Below are 11,610 nucleotides of genomic sequence, written 5' to 3'. Positions count from 1 at the left end.
ATGTATGGTAAAAATTACATAAAAGCTTGAAGGTGTTATCCAGTCTTAAACTATAAGTCACTCTTAGTGACTGCAGACTTGTGAAGCTTTACACCGAGCGCACTGCACACAGTGAAGATGCACTGGTGCTGGTAGGTTATGTCACCATCACCAAAAGTATACAATTTGCATATTTATCAATAATAATAATGATAATAATAATAGTCTTCCATTCATACTTCCGTCCATATTCTGACTAAGCCTTTTCTGGCCTTGCTCAATACAGTTGCATGCGACTGCATGTATACAAATCACATATTTGTGATCACTTGCTCACGGGGGCACTGGAGAATCTCCACTCAGCGCAATTTGAGGATTCACAAAGTGACTGCAGACCTGTATCTTAAGACCAGACAACCTTTTAAGATATGCAAGTTTCCTATGTCTACACTTCTACAACAAAGAAATTACTAGGAAAGAAAAGTTTATTTTTAAGACTTTGGCGGGTTCTCGTGGCTAAATGAAAAATTAGGCCAGTCACATCTGTAGATTGTGCAGCTCATTGTGATTAGCAGCTGCCTGCTATTTACATGCTCTGGTCTGGTTTACTAAATGTACCTGACTAGCGCATGCTGAGATTTTTTTTACATGGATATTTGGTCTGTGTGAACAATTTCTGATGTGCACTCTCCTATAGGTAATTATTGGGTCAGTGTGCAGTTCTTTGCAGCACAGTAACTTAATACTGACCCAATAATAAGCACATTTTTAGAATTTTGCTTTTTGCTCAGAAGTCACCCAACATACCCCATTAAGTTTGATTTATATGGTCTATGAGGTTTCTGTCATATAATACTGTATATCATTGAGTGGAGAAGATGGTGCTATTGGGTCGGGTATTTTTGGACAAATCTATGACAAAAGTTTTGAATGGAATCTTCAACATACAGTAGATGTGAGCTTTGCCCAAGATGGACAGAATTAATATAACCTCACCCAGTCTGACGCTAGGATGATTGCAGCTCAGAGGTGGCCGGCACACTCTCCTCTATCACCAGCCAAAAGCAGACACCACATTTAATATTCATATTCTTTAGCACCAGAAATAAAAGAAAGAGGCATGAATTATAAACTCGACAGGTAGAAAATATATTTTTGGGGGTTCAATCACAGGGGTCACCACACTAACTGTTTGAACAGAGGATCATGGACCCCATTTGAACTCAGCCACTCGACTAAGACAAAGAGGTCAAGGGTACATGGTATCACTACACCCAAACTAGAAGAAACAGAGAAAACTGAGCGCGATTTGTTGGTTTGGTTTTTCAGTTATCTTATCACCTTTTTCTTTTCATTTAGGTTTTTTTTCTGCCTTTGTAGCTAAATTAATTCTGTGAAGTGACTAAACAAGCCTTATTTATTTACATGTGTTAATGTTTTTGAAAAGGGTAGTCGTCACTGAGATTGATTTTCATCCTAAATGTATCTCTTTATCTACTATATAATTGTCTAAGGGTCAATTCCGTCTTTCTGTCTGTCTTTCTGTCTGTCTGTCTCAGAAATCACAAGTCGCTGATTGGTCGTGGCCATTTGCCACGACCAATCAGCGATGGGCACAGTCCGGTGGCAAAGTGGCCGCTCCTTACTCCCTGCAGTCAGTGCCAGCTCCATAATCCCCTCCAGTCAGCGCTCGCAAAGGGTTCATGGCAGCATTATGGACCGCGTTATGCCGTGGTGTAACGCACTCTGTTAACGCTGCTATTAACCCTGTGTGACCAACTTTTTACTATTGATGCTGCCTATGCAGCATCAATAGTAAAAAGATCTAATGTTTAAAATAATAAAAATATAAAAAATCATTATATACTCACCTTCCGTTGGCCCCCCGGATCCAGCCGAGGCCTTTCCCGCAACTCGCGACGCTCCGGTTACCGGTCCATGCATTGCGGTCTCGCGAGATGATGACATAGCGGTCTCACGAGACCGCAATGCACTCTTGGAACCGGAGCGTCGCGAGGAGCATCTGTAAATGCCTCGGCTGGATCCGGGGGGCCGACGGAGGGTTAGTATGTAACTATTTTTTATTTTAATTCTTTTTTTAACAGGGATATGGTGCCCACATTGCTATATACTACGTTGTCTGTGTTAGATACTGCATGGGCTGTGTTATATACTACATCTCTGTGCTATATACTACGTGGGCTGTGCTATATGCTATGTGGCTGTGGTATATATTACCTGACTGGGCAATATACTACATCGCTGTGCTATATACTACATGGCCTGTGTTATATACTGCATGGGCTGTGTTATATACTACGTGTCTGTGCTATATACTACGTGGCTGTGCAATATATTACGTGGCTGTGTTATATACTACGTGGCTGTGGTATATATTACATGGCTGGGCAATATAATATATTGCTGTGCTCTATACTACGTGGCCTGTGTTATATACTGCATGGGCAGTGTTATATACTACGTCTCTGTGCTGTATACTACATAACTGTGCTATATATTACGTGGCTGTGCAATATATTATGTGGCTGGGCAATATACTACATGGCTGGGCAATATACTACGTCGCTGGGCAATATACTTCATGGCTGGGCAATATACTTCATGGCTGGGCAATATACTACGTGACTGGGCAATATACTACGTGGCTGGGCAATATACTTCGTGGCTGGGCAATATACTACAATTCTGCGCTATTTACTATGTGGGCTGTGCTATATACTATGTGGCTGTGCTATATACTACAGGGACTGTGCTATATACTATGTGGGCTGTGTTATATGCTACTTGGCTGTGCTATATTTCTCTGCTGTATCTGTGCATCATGAATCATGGTATGTGTTAAAGAGGGGGGCCCACTGAGACTCTTTCATCCGGGGCCCTCAAAAACCTGGAGTCAGCCCTGGCTTCAGTGATTGGTCACGCCCGGCCGCGAACAATCAGCGACAGGCGCAGTCCACCCACGAATTGGCGCAGAATTTGAACCACGCTTCGCCAATTGGTCGCGGCCGGCCGGCCGGCTGAATCCTGTGTATAAATTGCATTATTCTGAAAACTTCATAAATAAACTACATACATATTCTAGAATACCTGATGCGTTAGAATCGGGCCACCATCTAGTTTGTATAATAAAAGTTTTTCTAATTTGGTTTAATTAATAATTCCCTACCCTTCCCTCTCTAATTTAACTGCTTTATTTTACAGTATCCTATTACAAAAACTTACACATTATTTGGACCATCCTTTAAGATAGCATTCCTTATATTTTCATTGAATACTAAATGTGCAGATACCATTTTAAAAGTTAGAATGAAATAGAATAAATAAGATGAAAATAATCAACATTTTTGGGGAATATGACAGGAAACAAAGAAATATACTGTATCTACATGATTGGAGCTCTCCCATCTGCATCTGCAGCCATCTGTAGGCATTGAATAACGAGGAGCTGCACCTGTCATCTTTTTTGTTCTCTTTCAAAAAATAAATGATCCAATTCTGTAACATCTTCTCTTATGACATAGCCAAATGTTAGTAATTTGCCTCTTCCTGTTCACTGTGATAATTAACCCCTTCACGCCACAGCTATTTTTCATTTTTGCATTTCTGTTTTTTGCTCCCCTTCTTCCCAGAGCCATAACTTTTTGATTTTTCCGTCAATATGGCCATGTGAGATAACACTAGCCACATTAATATAAAAAAACGAACAATTAAGGTCAACCACTGAGTTACAAACTCAAGCCTGACCAGATCAATGTTATCAATGCCAGAATAATCAACTAGGTTGTAGTGCACTGTGCATGACAAATACAATTACCGTACATCAATTTAGATGAATATTGACTTACATTGCATGCCCAGCCGATTAACTTCTGTTTTCCCCATAGACCCATATTCCTAGACTAATTGAGGAAGAACCTGACAAACTGAACGGGAATCTGTCACCAGGTTTTTGCAACTAATCGAAGAGCAACATAACATAGAAACAGAGAACTTGATTTCAGTGATGTGTTACTTTGCTGCTTGCTGCAGTTTTGACAATGATCTGTGTTTATCAGAAGATTAATGGTAGAGGGCTAGCAAACTTGGTGCCATATAGTCCTCCATATTTATGAGCTCTTAATAACCATGCCCCCACCACTGATGGGAAGTTTATGCCTATGCAGAATGTACACAGAAAGCTGCCAATCAGTGGTGTGGGTGGAGTTATACCGGGCTCATCATTTAGAGAACTGGTAGATCTGCAGCACATGAAATTGGGATTTTAACAAAAGTGTAGCAAGCAGCCCAGTAAGTGATAAATTGCTGGAATTATGGTTTCTGTCTCTACATCATGTTTCTCTCAGATTGGGAAGCAAAATCTGGTGATAGACTTGGTTTAAGCTATAAACTTGGTCTGCTTCTTCCTCATTTGTGGTCACTTGATGGGGCAGGACTGCAAGGTCAACTACCAGAGGCATTGCTCCTATGGCATCTGCTGTAGTTGTGAGTTGTAAAATGTGCTAATGAGACAGGAACAGATAAAAACTAAATAAGCAAATGCCCTGTAGCATGTAAATTAATACTTAGTTAACACTGTTTTGATTAAAAAAAAAGCAGAAAAGCTATCCCACCACAACAAGGTTTACTCTACCAGGATGGTATCTAACTGTAGTTCACCTCACTATGTGTCAGCGGACATCATAATAGATAACACAGAGCAGAACTGAGAAAGTTCATCTTAAGTTACATTTTGGAGAAGTTAAGTCTAATGCCAGCTCCGCCTGAGAGGCTTGCTGGGCCGGAATCTGATGGTGGCTTGGACATTAGTAGCGATGGTGAACTGTATGCTTAAAAGTTAGCCTCCTAATGATTGGTGGGAAGAAGGTCTAACACTGTCACTGGTTAATATTCACAGCCTGCTATGGCTCTGAAGATAATGTCTGCCTGGAGAGACCTAATGAGTGTTGAGTGACACTGAATTTTAACACAGAAGATGCTATAGCTGGGCCCAATCAGTCCTGTGAGTGTCCAGTTCTATGGGAACTACAAAAGAACTGTAGTGGAAGCTTTGTTACCAAAAGATCTAAGATGAAGCCTTCAAGTTCAGTTTTTTGGTACAGTAGACAGAGCAAAGTTGTCCATGAAAGACATAGTATAATTAGTGTGCCTGAGCAGTGGGGTCAGATACATGAAGTGTGAGGACTTGTCGAAGAAGAATAAGGCTTCAAGAGGTTGACATACTCTACAGTCTTAGAGGTTAGGGCCTGATTAGGTAGACACAGTGACCTTTGAAATGTGGCCTGGTTGGTGGAAACAATAAAGAGATTCTCTTTTTGGGCTGGTGTGAAGTAACTGGGTCCTGGACATAATCCCTGTAAAGTGAACAGCAGCTTATGCTTTTTGAAACCATTGGGCATATTGTGGCACTTAAAGGGGAAGAAATCAACTTCTTGTGCCACCCAATGTTCAGTCATGTTTAGTAAAGTTAAGCTATTTGAATTTCATTGATCTTAGGTTGCCTTCTACTCAAAGCTACTCAACAGGGAACCCTGACAGTATAGACATACTGTAATCAATGGCTGTAGTTTTCACATGCTGTACTTACTGGTATAATCAGTTATCATTAGGATAACAAGGATGACCTATCCTTCCACTGAAAACAGAGAAACAAGGTCATGATTTCTGTCTTTTCAAAATAAAATAGATAATTGTACATGTAAAACCCATACAATTACTTCCATAAATGCATTGAAGCTTACATACAACAAAAAGCCCTCAAATTCTTCTTTTATAATGGGGCATCAACATTTAAAGCCAGAAGTAACCTATTAAAAAAGACACATAAAATCAGCTCTATTATGATGACCACATTAAATCTTGTTCAGAAAATATAAAAAAATCTATCTATATGAAAAAAATGGCAGCGCTTTCTCCTGTGTTCATGGAGATTGCTCGGTTGGTGCCATTTTGTAATATTAGACTTGTATAGTCCTGCTTTTTCTTTCTTTCTCATATCTATCTATCTATCTATCTATCTATCTATCTATGTAGAAAAAATGGAACAGCACAATATTAGAACATCGGGTGCTCAGACCTCCCAGCAATACATCCATTGCCACTCCATTGGTATTTCAAGTGATAGTGGATTTTATTCAGACACACATGGCGTGTTTTTTTTCTTTTTTTCCAAGTGACCCACATGGCGTGGCGACGTTTCGGCTCAACTGAGCCCTTCTCCATGTGGGTCTGAATAAAATCCACTATCACTTGGAAAAAAAACAAAAAAAAATGCCATGTGTGTGTGAATAAAATCCACTATTACTTGGAATACCAATGGAGTGTTGCCTTTATCTATCTATCTATCTATCTATCTATTTATCTATCTATCTATCTATCTATCCATTATCTATCTATCTTATCTACCTATCCAATATCTATCTGTCTATCTATCTATCTATCTATCTATCTATCTATCTATCTATCTATCCATTATCTATCTATCTTATCTACCTAGCCAATATCTATCTGTCTATTTATCTATCTATCTATCTATCTATCTATCTATCTATCTTATCTACCTATCCAATATCTATCTGTCTATTTATCTATCTATCTATCTATCTATCTATCTATCTATCTATCCATCCATCCATCCATCCATCCATCTATCTATCTATCTATCTATCTATCTATCTATCTATCTATCTATCTATCTATCTATCACAGATACAGCCAATAATGAACAACATACTGTATACACACAAGATAAACCTTGTTCTGATCCTTGAAATAAAACTAGTGTGCAATGTGGCAGAATAAAACTTCATTCTTTTAATGCTGCAGCTTTAGTCTGGCACAAAATAAAACCCTATTCAGATTGTAGAAATCTGTACATTGTGATTAGGACAGGTTCCCTTTAAAAGATAATAATGCTAAATACAGAAATCATCCAATATGCAAATATAACACTTACATATTAAATACCACATTAAAGACATATTATAGTTAGGGCCTTATCCTAAGAAATTCATTGTATTCCATGAATCAATTATTCTGCGCAGAAATAGAAATAGAAACTATATCATGGACACTTTTCACTTAGCAATGTATTAGAAATTATCAAGGCTTTTCTCATAGTACAGGAATATTCTTGCATTTTAGCATTACTAAAGCATATTAGCACTTTAGAGTGATGGCACTCATGCAAATGCTAGCCATTTATTTAAAAAATGGTTTAACACCAATAAGTGTTCTGTTAAGGGAATCCGAATACAACATTCAATATATACTCCGATGGTGGGACACTAATCCATCAGTGATACATTGGAAATGTGCAAGTGTCTGGGCACAGCCAAGTAAAATAGTCGCTGTTTTGGGTCCTCAGCAAATATGATTATCTTACATAATAGAAGGAATTAATTTATGACATGTCTAAGGAGAAATCCCCCAAGCAATGGAATACAGTGTGAAAGGGGTTAATTAATCATTGTCTCTATGATATCTAAGTTATACTGCAGCAATTGTAGCTAGTATTTATAAACTGAGTTAACAAATTAGAAGTTTAGGCTTCTTACATTTCCCATACCTGTAATAACTGTATAATAAGCCTTGTCAGATTACCAGGATTTCATTATTCATATATTTTTCTGCAATGTTCAGCTTAATGTTTGCAAATTTAGATATTGCGAATCTAGAAAAGTAATTGAAACAATATTTCAAAAACATATTTGCCGCTGAGGTTATTCTAAAAAATAATTCTAATACATAAAAACAACAGTAAATTCATATTAAGCATCATTATTAGTCCGAGTAGTAGTCAAAAACAAATAAAACTTGTTTGACCTCAATAAATGTAATACAGTATGAAATCCATCACAGCTAGTGTAGACATTTTTTTAAAATATAATAAGATGTGAAATAGAAAGTTCATTTTAATCTTTACTGTTATACTTTTGTAATATGTAAAATTAAAGAAGATAAATTACAAAATAATATCCTAGTCTAAGCCCTATTTTCATACCTATTCCTGATCAGAAAATATTATATATATATATATATATATATATATATATATATATATATATATACACACACACACACACACGTAATTTTGATAGATATAGATTTATTTCTATATTTATGTGTCTGTATATATACGTGTTTATGTATATATGTGTGTATATATATATATATGTATAAATTATATATGCATATATATATATATATATATATATATATATATATATATATATATTACAAAATTATAGTGAAACTAAATAACCCAAGATTATTATATTGAAACTGGTCAAACATTATTATTTGTAAGCATTGATAATAGACCACTTACCTGATTCTAATCTTTAGTTCTTTTGGAAATGTGACCCACAAAATATTTACGTTAAGGCTTCCCACTGCTCCGACACGAATCTAGTTAAGTAGGAGACTGAAGAACAAAATGTGTTTGACTCCACCAAGACTCAGATTCAGAAATCCTACCCTTGAATGTAACTCTATCTTGCTTTGTTGTTTCCATACCCCGAGTGCCTACACTGTCAGGTAAAAGTCTTGGTTCTGTTCTGAAGAGAAAGGGGTACAAGTGTTAGAACTTAAATACATTTTAGATTAGAAATTCCTTGATTGCAATTATCACTGAACATAAATAGCTACATTGCTTACCATATTGACTATTTGGGCACAAGATTTGAAGTCAGGTCCTGGCATAATGACAGGAGTGACACATCAATGTTAGTCTGGAGAAAAGATTAAAACAATGAACAATAAATTATGGGAACGAATAAAATACTAATCTATATAATGTATATCATAACTTTCATTGTTCTTTAGAAAGAGCTAAAACCACAGTGGAAAAAAAAAAGAATCCTGGATCACCATGCAAAAAACTATCGCCAACATCTGTCTTGCTGTAGAACAGGATCTGTAGAGAAGTGGCAGAAGGAGTTTGTAGATGAACCACACTGAGGCCAATTTCACACATCTATGTTTCATGGTTATGGGATGTGAAGTGCAGACCTCATAGCCATATATGAAGTTGTTGAGTTGAGGCCAGGATCTCCATCAGTGCGTACATCATGGTCCATAATCAGACCATAAAACACAAATGTATGAAAATAGCCTTACATTTTACCTTGAAATTCCACTCACCTGTCCCAATAATATAGCTTTAAAATAATTAATTTCTTCTTGAATGAAGCAGCTATATAAGTACCACTTTGACCTTATGACAAATATTATTTTGCAATAATATGTAAAAATTATGTCATGTAACACCTACTTGTCTTTGCTTTAGATGATCACAAACTGTCAGGCTGATGATACCTCAGCTAATAGACAATTTTTGTAAAATTTTATGATCAGAGTTCTTGGCAAAAGATAACTATCTTTTAAATTATAATAGCTATAATGTGTTAACATAGTATTATACATCTCATATATCTTTTCTGTTCATTAAAGGCTAGATCCATCAGAGAATCCATTATTTTTGGCTATTTTTTGAGTGTACACTCCCTGACAGAAGTTATGTCGCTTATCCATGTTATGTAAATAAAAGCTTATAACCTGACGTTAAATTCATCCATTGGTTGTATAAATTATTCTTTTGAAAGCTGAAACCCTCCGAAATGTGGTTTAGGTTAAGAAAATAAATTGGCATCAATGCAGAAATATTGATCAGTTAATGGACACAGAATGGTCAGATTTTGGCAAGACAAAAGTTTTGTCGCCCACAAAAAGTAATGTGATGTTCAAACAAATAATTAGCTTAACATACAAATATATGTTGGATAACATTGGTGAATGAAGTTGTGGTGCTGTTAGAGTCATATTTAATATTTTGTATGACTTCCATGAGCTTGAAGGACTACATCCCTGCAGTTCAACAATGGTTCATACAATTTATTAATGACGTCATAAGGAATAGCAAAGAATGCAGTCTTACATGCCCTCCAGACTTCATCTAGATTCTTTGGTTTTGTCTTCCAAGCTTCCTCATTCATCCTACCCCACACATGCTCAATGATGTTCATGTCTGGTGACTGGGCTGGCCAGTCCTTGAGCACCTTGAATTTTTTTGCCTGCAGGAACTTTGTTGTAGAGATGGATGTATGAGATGGAGCACTATCCTGCTGCAGAAATTGACCCCTTTTATGTTTTGGAATATAAGAGGTAGCTAATACTTCTTGATATTTTAGGCTATTGATATTGCCTTCCACCTTGCAAATGTTTTGCACACCCCCATACTAAATGTAACCCCAGACCATGATCTTTCCACCACCAAATGTAACTATTTTCTGGGTGTTTTTTGGATCCATATGGGCTCCAGTAGGTCTCCTGCAGTATTTGCAGCAGCTGTGGTGTAATTCTACTGAAGATTCTTCAGAGAAATCCACCTTCTGCCACTTTTCCAGTGTCCATCTGTTTAGCAGGCTGTGGGACTTTGCAAATGCCACGCAGTTTTTTATTTGCCTTTTGTTTAGTCCTAGCTTCTGGGCACTGATTCGACAATGGAGACCATTTTGAGACAGAATCCTACAAACTGTTCTAATTGACACAGGGAATTGAGATGACCAGGCCTGTTGGAGCTCTGCTGCAGGGGAAGAGGGGCTTGCTTTGGATTTTCTAACCAACAAATCTTCCTCTTGAGCAGTTGTCTAGCGGGGTCTGCAGGACCTGGGCTTGTTAAACACATCTCCAGTCTCTTCAAATCTTTTTTTAATTCTTTGTACTTGACGCTGAGACACATTAAAGGTGCCAGCCACCTCTGCAGTGGATCTGGTCTTCAGCCTCTTGATAATCCAGGCTTTGGTCACAGGGTGGATTTTTGGTATGTTGTCAGAGCTCAAGTTGCAGTTCAAGTGAAGGTCTGGGGTGCTGGGTTTCTTTTTTATACACACACACTAATTAACCGATCATTTACTTAGCACTGGTGAGGATGTAAACTAGGATTGGGTGCATTATATGACCAGGCGACAAAATTTTTGTCTTGACAAAATCTGACCATTCTGTGTCCATTAACTTATCAATACTTCTGCATTAATGCCAATTTATTTTCTTAACCTAAACCTCATTACGGAGGGTTTCAGCTTTCAAAAGAATAATTTATACAACCAATGGATGAATTTAACGTCAGGTTATAAGCTTTTATTTACATAACATGGATAAGCGACATAACTTCTGTCAGGGAGTGTATGCTTCCTCAATGTCATATTCCCATTTGGTTAGCACATTCCTATCCCTCCCTATATACCTTTGTACCTTTTGTGAGTGTTTTTGCATGTTTGTTGCTTTCTGTTATCCCTGTCTGTCTTACGTGTTGATACGCTAGCATTTCTGTCCCAGGCCTCCTAGGGGAGATGGGAGGACAGCTTAGGGAACAACAGGAGAACAGTAAGGCTGGTGGCCCAATCCTCCTCACCTTTAGAGTTACCTTTGTGAGCAGGGATAGTTAGGGCCCCAGTACTAGGGACACGTTCAGGGCCCCTATGCATAATCACATGCAGTCACTGAGTGACATTTATGGCCAATTAATACATAATATACAGTAGGATCACACTCTTTTTCACTAAATTGGTTTTCCACAGATTCAGTCTTGTAGATGCTCCCTTCAACAGCTCC

The 11,610-nt window shown here is 37.5% G+C and overlaps 1 long non-coding RNA gene across 1 annotated transcript; it reads right to left on the bottom strand.

Moving 5' to 3' along the window:
- Window positions 1-1,022: 1,022 nt before the first annotated feature.
- LOC143818064 (uncharacterized) lies at window positions 1,023-8,502 on the bottom strand. The gene is made up of 4 exons (XR_013224291.1): window positions 8,327-8,502; window positions 7,565-7,669; window positions 5,585-5,632; window positions 1,023-1,070 (listed from the first exon to the last, which is right to left on the bottom strand). It is a non-coding gene; the product is annotated as an uncharacterized LOC143818064 (long non-coding RNA).
- Between the last annotated feature and the right edge of the window lie 3,108 nt (window positions 8,503-11,610).

The sequence above is a fragment of the Ranitomeya variabilis genome, chromosome 3 (genome assembly GCF_051348905.1).
Source record: "Ranitomeya variabilis isolate aRanVar5 chromosome 3, aRanVar5.hap1, whole genome shotgun sequence".
Lineage (NCBI taxonomy): Eukaryota > Metazoa > Chordata > Amphibia > Anura > Dendrobatidae > Ranitomeya > Ranitomeya variabilis.
The sequence above is the reverse complement of the archived record's forward strand: the minus strand, read 5'-3'. Positions and strand labels throughout refer to the sequence as shown.